The 9,427-nt window shown below is 43.9% G+C and overlaps 1 pseudogene; it reads left to right on the forward strand.

Annotated features, from left to right (window-relative positions):
* Window positions 1–5,637: 5,637 nt before the first annotated feature.
* LOC128587985 (transcription factor Dp-2-like) lies at window positions 5,638–6,800 on the forward strand (annotated as a pseudogene).
* The last annotated feature ends 2,627 nt before the right edge of the window (window positions 6,801–9,427 follow it).

A 9,427-nucleotide genomic window follows, 5' to 3' on the forward strand; every position in this document is an offset into this window, starting at 1 on the left:
AAGAATTCTGAAAATCTGCAAAGGCCCCCTCTTGAAGGTTCAACAGAGTACGATTCATTGTCTAAGTGTGATAAAACTACTTGAGATCAAGCAAAGAACCACCCAGAACAATAGGAGGGAAGAGTAGCCACTAGTCACAGACAGCCTGAACAGGGCCTGTCCCCACTAGCCAGACTGGAAAACTTCATAATTTATGGAGAATTGGAGACAGTTCTCAGAAGTGTCTTGCATCAGTAGTGAGGATTCATTAGCCCTAGTTTAAACACTGCTCGGTCCCATCTAACAAATCTCAAAAGTAAGACCTATTAAGCTAGTTGGCAAACTAATACACATCCACACGAGAGAAAAACTCAATTCAATTCAAGTTGGGGGGAGAAGGGAAGAAAGGGGGGAGGGAGATCAGTGTGTTCCCACCTAATGAGCACAATGTAAGGGTATATGGCACATCTCCTGGGTGCAAGACACTACTAAAACAGGAACTTTACTTAACAGCACAAACACTGTAACCTGATTATTTGTACCCTCATATTAATCTGAAATTTTTAAAAAATCTTCAAAAATAAAACAGTCATTTAACAATAATAAAAAAATTAGCAAGACCTGGCTCAACGCCTGTAGCTCAGTAGCTAGGGTGCCAGGAGCTAGCAGGTTTGAACTTGGCCCCGGGCCTGCTAAAACACAACAATGACAACTGCAACAGAAAATAGCTGGGTGTTGTGGCAGATGCTTGTAGTCCCAGCTACTCGGGAGGCTTAGGCAAGAGAATCACTTAAGAGTTGGAGGTTGCTGTGAGCTGTGAGCTTAAAAAAAAGGGGGGCACCTGTGGCTCAAAAGAGTAGGACGCCCACCCCATATGCCAGAGGTGGTGGGTTCAAACCCAGCCCCTGCCAAAAACTGCCCCCCCCCAAAAAAAGCAAGAACTATGCTTAACAGGGATCAAACTGTTTTTAAGTAACTTAACTGTACCCCAGAACAAAGCTCAAAACTATTTATGGGAATCCAAAATTAACCAGCACCCAAAAATGTAAAATTCACAATATCTGGTGTCTCCAATTAAAAAATTACCAAATTACTAATCATATGCTCTTATATCCCTCATCTGGGTATTTGTATGAGTTTTTTATTCATTCATTGACTCACCAAATACTTATAAAGTTTATGCCGTGTGGTCTGGCCCTGTAGTAGGAATGGGGAACTCATGAAGAATAAGACCTGGAGTCTCCCCTCGAGAAGTTTTGTATGAAGAAAGAACACACGGAGCCAGAATGCAATGTGGTCTGTACGATAGTAAAGGTATTTGCTGAGGAGATGTAAATATTTATCATAGTCTTAGGAGCTGATATATGAGGCCCCTGAAGGCAGACCCAGACCTGTGATACAAGTCAGTCCTAAAAAGCATGAATTGGCTGGCGCCTATATCACAGTGGTTATACATCAACCTCATACATCAAGGCTGGCAGGTTTGAACCTGGCCCAGGCCAGCTAAACAACAATGACAAAAAATAGCTGGGCATTGTGGGGAGTGCCTGTAGTCCCAGCTGCTTGGGAGGCTGAGGCAAGAGAATGGCTTAAGCCCAGGAGTCTGAGGTTACTGTGAGCTATGACACCATGGCACTCTACCAAGGGCAACACAGTGAGACTCCATCCCCCCCCCAAAAAAAGAAGCATGAATTGCTGTCCTCCACAGGGTGGAAGGGATCTGATTTAATGAATTTGTAACCAAGTGATTGGTAGTTCTCCTTTGAGGATGGTACCATATTGAGGACTCAGATTCAGTCCTTACTGTTGATAAGTTAGACCTTCGGTGGCAGCAGCAGCTAGCTTAGCTGCAGCAGGGCTCCCAAACAGCTTCCATACCTATTACCATGGCTGTGCTCATGGCTGGGCCCATTGTATTTACTGGGTAGCTAATGACAGAACTGGCTGACTGCCACATCTAGTCACACAGGTGTTTGAAACTGCCCTTTATAAAATTAATAAAGGGCCACAAGGTGGGAACTGTACTAGGGGAAATATATATATATAATCAGCCATTGTTCCTAGCTTGCTTTCCTATAATTGCTTACTGCTCGGCGTCATGGTCATATGATTCTTAGCTTTTTCTATCTCTCCCAAAGATAACATCACCCGGTAAAACCTAAGGCTAGCTTTTGAGACATCTTTCAGACCCTGAATTCCAGTGAGTCAGCTGACTCACTCAGACCAATGGCCCATACCAGTTGAAGAACTGACTCAACAGGTCTCGTGACCTCCTCCACCCAAGAGCCAACTCAGCAAAGAAGACAATTGCTATACTCCTATAGTTCTGCCCCATCCCAGCCAATTAGCAGACTCAATTGCCTAGCCTTTTGCCCATCAAACCATCTTTAAAAGGATGTTCACACCTGTAATCCTAGCACTCTAAAAGCCTGAGATGGGTGGATCCCTTGACCTCCCTGAGCAAGAATGAGACCCCATTTCTACCAAAAATAGAAAAACTAACCATGCCTTGTGGCAGGCACCTCTAGTCCCAGCTATTCTAGAGGCTGAGCCAAGAGGATCACTTGAAGCCAGGAGTCTGAGGTTGCTACTGAGCTATGACACCACAGCACCTCTATCCAGGGCGACAGACTCTGTCCGGAAAAAAAAACAAAAAAAAATAAAAACAAAAAAACCCTTTCTCTTAAATTCTGAGGGAGATGAATTGAGAACTTCCTTCTGTCTCCTTGCATGGTGCCTGTGATATTGAACTTTTTCCCTGCTGTAACCCCTGTTGTCTCAGTGTGTTGGCTTCCTCTTGAGGAGTGGGCAATGAACCTAGTAAGGCTCTACCATTGTCAGTGTTTCTTCCTCAGTAGATGCTATCTTTCAGACATTGATTTCAGACAAAAAGATCCACACATCTTATGCTTAATTCTATAAATTCATTCAGGTGCTACTTTCCCAAACACCTTTGTCTATGATCTTATAATCTTGCCATCTTGCTCCTTCTAGAATACGACAAACCAGTCCATCAATCTGTGATTATTCAGTAATCAACATGCCTTCTTACATATGATCAAGACCACTTAACATTTCACTTTGCCGTCCAGACCACTTAACACCGTCACCATCAGTACTCATTGCTCTGCTTCCTGGAAGTATTACTCCTTCCTACCATCGTTGAGCCACACCGGTCTATTTTCAATCAGCCACGCATGAATTTTTTCTTCCTACTTAGTGGAGTTAGTCAATAAAGGGTAGCAGAAAATGCCACCCCAAAACATGCCAATTTCCCATATGAGTTATTTTGAGCTGAAGGCCAATCGAGAAGAAGCAGATAAAAGAAACGCTCTCTGCTCTTTCTACTTTTTTTATAAATGTATGACACAAATTTGTAAGGGCTCTTTCATCCCTTTGATAGCAGGAAGGACAGAACTTAATCACAATCACCAGAGACAACTTTAGACCTTTCTCAGTGGGAGACAGCATGAATGAAATCTACATAGCAAACTTCACTAACTAGCCATTTTGTCTTCCATTAGTTCCCCTGTACATTTACCTTCACACACTGGAGTCCAGAAACTCAAAGTCCATCTCCTTTGATTCGTCACTTCTCTAAAAATTTATTATTCTTTTGTTAAGATGCAACATAAGCACAAGTTCTAACCACCCCTTTGAGTTACTCATCAGTGAGTGCTCCCACATACAAACTTGATGTGTCTTAATAAACTTTTTTTAATTATCAGTCATGCAAAATATGACCCAGAATCAGAAAAATCAACTGAAACCAACATAGAAGTGACACGAATGTGAGAATTACCCAAGGATATTAAAAGTTATAACTGTATTCCATGTTCTAAATAGAGAATTAGAAGCTGTTTTTAAATACCCGCCTTGAAATTTTTTTTTTTAAAGACAGAGTATCACTCTATTACCCCAGGTTAGAGTGTCATGGGATAAGCCTCATTTACAGAAACCTCAAACTCCTGGGTTTAAGTGATCCTCCCGCTCTGCCTCTTGAGTAGCTGGGACTACAGGCACCCACCACAATGCCCAGCTAATTATTCTACCTTTAGTTGAGATGGAGTCTTACTGTTGCTCAGTTTGATCTTGAATTCCTGAGCTGAAGTGACCCTCTGCCTCCTCCTCCCGGAGTGCTAGGATTACAGGCATGAGCCACTGGTCCCAGGCACCCTCCTTGAACTTTAGAGATGAAACCTACAATGTCTGAGATTTTCAAAAATCACTAGATGGAAGGAAATTTGTACTAGCTTATTTACTGCAGTTCAATTTACAATGGCCAAGATGTGGAAACAAACTAAGTGCCCATCAACCCAGGAATGGATTAATAAACCATGGTATATGCCTACCATGGAATACTATTCAGTCATAAAAAAGATGAAGACTTTACATCTTTTGTATTAACCCAGATGGAGGTGAAACACATTCTTCTTAGTGAACTATCACAAAAATGGAAAAGTAAGTACCCAATGTACTCAGTTCTAATACGAAGCCAGTAGAGGAACTAATGTATGTCGACACAAGAAAAAAAACTCAGGGTGGCGCCTGTGGCTCAGTGAGTAGGGCGCCGGCCCCATATACCGAGGGCGGCGGTTCAAACCCAGCCCCAGCTGAACTGCAACCAAAAAATAGCCGGGCGTTGTGGCGGGCGCCTGTAGTCCCAGCTGCTCGGGAGGCTAAGGCAGAAGAATCACGGAAGCCCAAGAGCTAGAGGTTGCTGTGAGTCCTGTGACATCATGGCACTCTACCAAAGGCGGTAAAGTGAGACTCTGTCTCTACAAAAAAAAAAGAAAAAAAAACTCAATTCAATTTAAAATGGGGGGAAGGTGAGGAGGCGGGAGAGGAGAGGAGGGAGGAGGATTGGTGTGCTCTCACTTAATGGGCACAACGTAATTGTATATGGTGTAGCCTCAATGTAACTTCAAGTGCCATTAACATATGTTTAAAGAGCTTTCTCAGAGTCCATATGAAGGGATGTTCCTTTAAGACCCTCTGAGCTGATTAGCAAACTAGTTAAATGGGAGGCAGACTCTGCAAACAGAGTCTGGCTGGCTGTGGAATGTCCTGGAAGGGACCTTGGATGTGGAAAACAAGATAAGTTGATGTGCATTTCAGTTACATGTTACACCTGTTTTCTCAGACAAATGGCTGAATAAGTTTTTGTGGTCACTCTGCGTGGCTTCTTTGTACTCTTATCCTATAAACCACTGGCTGCCAATTAGTATTATTATTAGAATGTGTATGTGCAGAACTTAGTGTTAAGAGTATATAAGCTTAGGCGGCGCCTGTGGCTCAGTGGGCAGGGCGCTGGCCCCATATACTGGGGTGGCGGGTTCAAACCCAGCCCCGGCCAAAGTGCAACAAAAAAATAGCTGGGCGTTGTGGCAGGCACCTGTAGTCCCAGCTACTCGGGAGGCTGAGGCAAAGGAATAGCCGAAGCCCAGGAGTTGGAGGTTGTTGTGAGGTGTGTGACGCCGTGGCACTCTACAGAGGGTGACAAAGTGAGACCGTGTCTCTACAAAAAAAAAAAAAAGAGTATAGAGTGAGAGGCATGCTTCCCAAAACCAGGTAACATTTCATTTGCTGCATTTCCAGTTCCCAGCACCAACTCACCAACGAAGATTTTACCAAAAACCTTAGGACCAATAAATGTGAATGTTGGACCCCAAATGACTATAAGCACACCACAGAGACTAACCAGTTCAGGAAGCGTTCTGATTGGGAATCCATACACCCCTGCACCAGCAATGGTTACTCAGACACACATAGCAGAAGCTGCTGGCTGGGTCCCTGGTGATAGGAAATAGGCTAGAGAATTTCTAGACTCTGATTTTTCAGAAAGTAAACGAAGCAAAAAAGGAGATAAAAATGGAAAAGGCTTCAGACATTTTTCAGTGAAAGTGTGTGAGAAAGTTCAGCGAAAAGGCACAACGTCATATAATGAAGTAGCTGATGAGCTGGTGTCAGAGTTCACCAATTTAATAACCATTTGGCAGCTGATTCGCAGGCTTACAATCAGAAGAACATTAGGCAAAGAGTTTATGATGCTTTAAATGTGCTGATGGCAATGAACATAATTGCAAAGAAAAGAAAGAAATCAAGTGGATTGGCCTACCTACCAACTCTGCTCAGGAATGTCAAAACCTGGAGATAGAGAAGCACAGGCAGATAGAACAGATAAAGCAGAAGCGGGCCCAGCTGCAAGAGCTTCTCCTACAGCAAATTGCTTTCAAAAACCTGGTACAGAGAATTGTCAAAATGAACAGCAGAATCAGGGACCTCCAGTTCTGAATTCCACCATCCAGCTGCCATTTATAATCATCGATACAAGCAGAAGAACAGTCATAGACTGCAGCATCTCCAGTGATAAGTTTGAATATCTTTTTAATTTCGACAACACCTTTGAAATCCATGATGACACAGAAGTACTGAAGCGGATGAGAATGTCCTTTGACCTGGAGCCGGGCAAGTGCTCTCTGGAGGATCTGAAACTTGCTAAGTCCCTGGTGCCAAAGGCTTATATCACAGATATCTCCACATGACCTTCTTGGCTAAATCAGGGACTACTACTGAACTCTACCCAATCAGTTTTGAATTTAGACCTGACCACTGGTGCCACCTTACCCCAGTCAAGTGTAAACCAAGGGTTATCCTTGGATGCTGAAGTGGCCTTAGCAACCAGGCAGTTCTTGGCCCCAAACAGTCACCAGTCCAGCAGTGCCACCTCTCACTGCTCTGAGTCCCGAGGTGACACCCCCTGTTCATTCAACAACGAAGGCGAGGAAGATGATGATGAGGATTCCTCCTCCCCAGAATAAAGATGGGAGAAAGCCTTGAAAAAAAAAAAAAAAAAGTATGGGGTGGCGCCTGTGGCTCAGTGAGTAAGGTGCCAGCCCCATATACCGAGGGTGGCGGGTTCAAACCCAGCCCCACTGAACTGCAACCAAAAAATAGCTGGGTGTTGTGGCGGGTGCCTGTAGTCCCAGCTGCTTGGGAGGCTGAGGCAAGAGAATCGCGGAAGCCCAAGAGCTGGAAGTTGCTGTGAGTCCTGTGACGTCATGGCACTCTATCAAGGCCGGTAAAATGAGACTCTGTCTCTACAAAAAAAATAAATAAAAAATACATAAGCTTGTAAGAAATAAACAGAGGTTGCTACATGCTGGAGCGAGCTGTAGTCCTCTGCTTCTTCATAAACATTCTGACTGCTGATCTATATCTGCGACCCCGGCACAGACAGTTATAGACAACATATGGCACACCTCCTGGGTGAGTGACACAGATACAATAGGGACTTTACCTAACAAACGCAAACATTGACATTGTTACCTAATTGTATCCTCATATTAATCTGAAATAATTTTTTTTTTTTTTTTAGAGACAAAGTCTCATTTTATTTGCCCTTGGTAGAGTGCTGTACCATCACAGCTCACAGCAACCTCCAACTCCTGGGATTAGGCAATTTTCTTACCTCAGCCTCTGGAGTAGATGGGACTACAGGCGCCTGCCACAAGGCCTGGCTTTTTTTTGCTGCAGTTTGGCTGGGGCCGGGTTCAAACCTGCCACCCTCAGTATATGGGGCCGACGCCCTACTCACTGAGCCTCAGGCGCCGCCCTCAAAATAATTTTTTTTTTAAATATAATATCACTGGATGGGATTAACAACAGTTTAGACATTTTGGGGTGGGGGAGAGTATTGAACTTGAAGACAGCAATAGAAATTATCCAAATGAAATACCAAGAGAATTTTAGAAATGAATAAAAAGCACACACAACATACAATAGGCAGAAAGTTCTGAAAAAACTACTCGGGAGGCTGAAGCAGGAGGATTGCTTAAGCCCGGGAGTTTGAGGCTTTAGTGAATCTCAATGGCACCACTGCACTCCAGCTTGGGCGACAGAGCCAGATTTTGTCTTTAAAAAAGAAATTTACCACTCCTTCCTTCAGCAGTTTACCACTTCCTCTTCCTGGCTCTGGGACACCATCCTTTTGTTGTTTTCACCTCTCTGGCACCTCTTTATCGAGTTTCTTGGCAGGGACCTTATTATCACTGCAAATTCTCAAAGTCAGTGTTCCTGTCCATTGCCCCAGGTTCTCTCTATGCTTCTTCTCTTGATGATCTTATCCAGTATCAAGACTTTAAATGCATATACCAATAGCTCCCAAGAGTTTATCTCCAGCCCAAACTCTCCTCTGGGTTCAAGGGTAGTATTTCTATCCACTAGAGCACTCCACTAGAATGTCTCAAAGGCATTTAAGGTTACCATGTTCAAAACTGAACATTCAGTTTTCCCCAACACAAAATAGTGACTCTGTCCACACAATTATGCAAGCCCGGGAGTCATCCTTTATGTTTCCACTCCCTTTCTCCTTTGCCCCTCCTTCCCCCACATCCATTCTAGCTGAGATTGCACCTCCAAGAGCTATCTGCAGTGTGTCTATTTCTCTCTCTCCACTACCACCACCACCATCATGGCCAGGCTACCATTACCTCTCCCATGAATGATGACAATAGCCTTCCAACTATCTCCCTACTGCCACTCTTGCCCCACTTCAATCCATTCTCCATGGAGTGGCCAAAGTGATCTTCTCTTAAATTTTTAGACAGAGTTTCACTCTGTTGCCCCAGACTAGAGTGTGGTGGAGTCATCATACCTCACTGCAATCTCAGACTCCTAGGTTCAAGTGATCCTCTTGCCTCAGCCCCACCCACTCACCCCCCGCAAGTAGCTGGGACTACAGGCACCCACCATGACACCAGACTAATTTGTCTATTTTTAGTAGAGAACCTGTCTCACTCTTGCTTAGACTAATCTTGAATTTCTGAGCTCAAGCAATCCACCTGCCTCAGCCTCCTAGAGTGCTAGGATTACAGGCATGAGCCACTGCACCCAGCCCTTTTTATTTTCATATATATATATATTGAGACAGGGTCTCACTCTGTCACGAGGCTGGAATACAGTAGTATGATCATAGCTCACTGCAGCCTCCAACTCCTGGGCCCAAGTTATCACCCCACCTCAGCCTCCAAAGTAGCAGGATGTCATTATACCAGCTAACTTTATTTGTTTTAGACATGGGGTCTCACTATATTGTCCAGACTGGTCTCAAACTTCTAACCTCAAGTGATCTTCCTACATCAGCCTCGCAAAGTGCTAGGATTGCAGGTGTGATCTACTGCACTTGACTTTTTTTTCTTATTCTTCCCCCACCTCATCTTTCCTTAATCAAACATCACGTTAGAGAGATCTTCCCTAACCTCCCAATTTAGTGTAGGTTTCCCTGATTTTCTCTCTCATAGCATTTTGTACTTTTCCTTCACAGCTTTGCCACAATTAGTAAATATTTATTTGTGATTATTTGTTCACTTTTCCCCAGATTGCAAACTCCAAGAGGGCAGACCTACGGTCAGCCTTAATATTTGCTCTCCCTCACTGTTGCTGAAAG

Source organism: Nycticebus coucang, chromosome 6 (assembly GCF_027406575.1).
Source record: "Nycticebus coucang isolate mNycCou1 chromosome 6, mNycCou1.pri, whole genome shotgun sequence".
Lineage (NCBI taxonomy): Eukaryota > Metazoa > Chordata > Mammalia > Primates > Lorisidae > Nycticebus > Nycticebus coucang.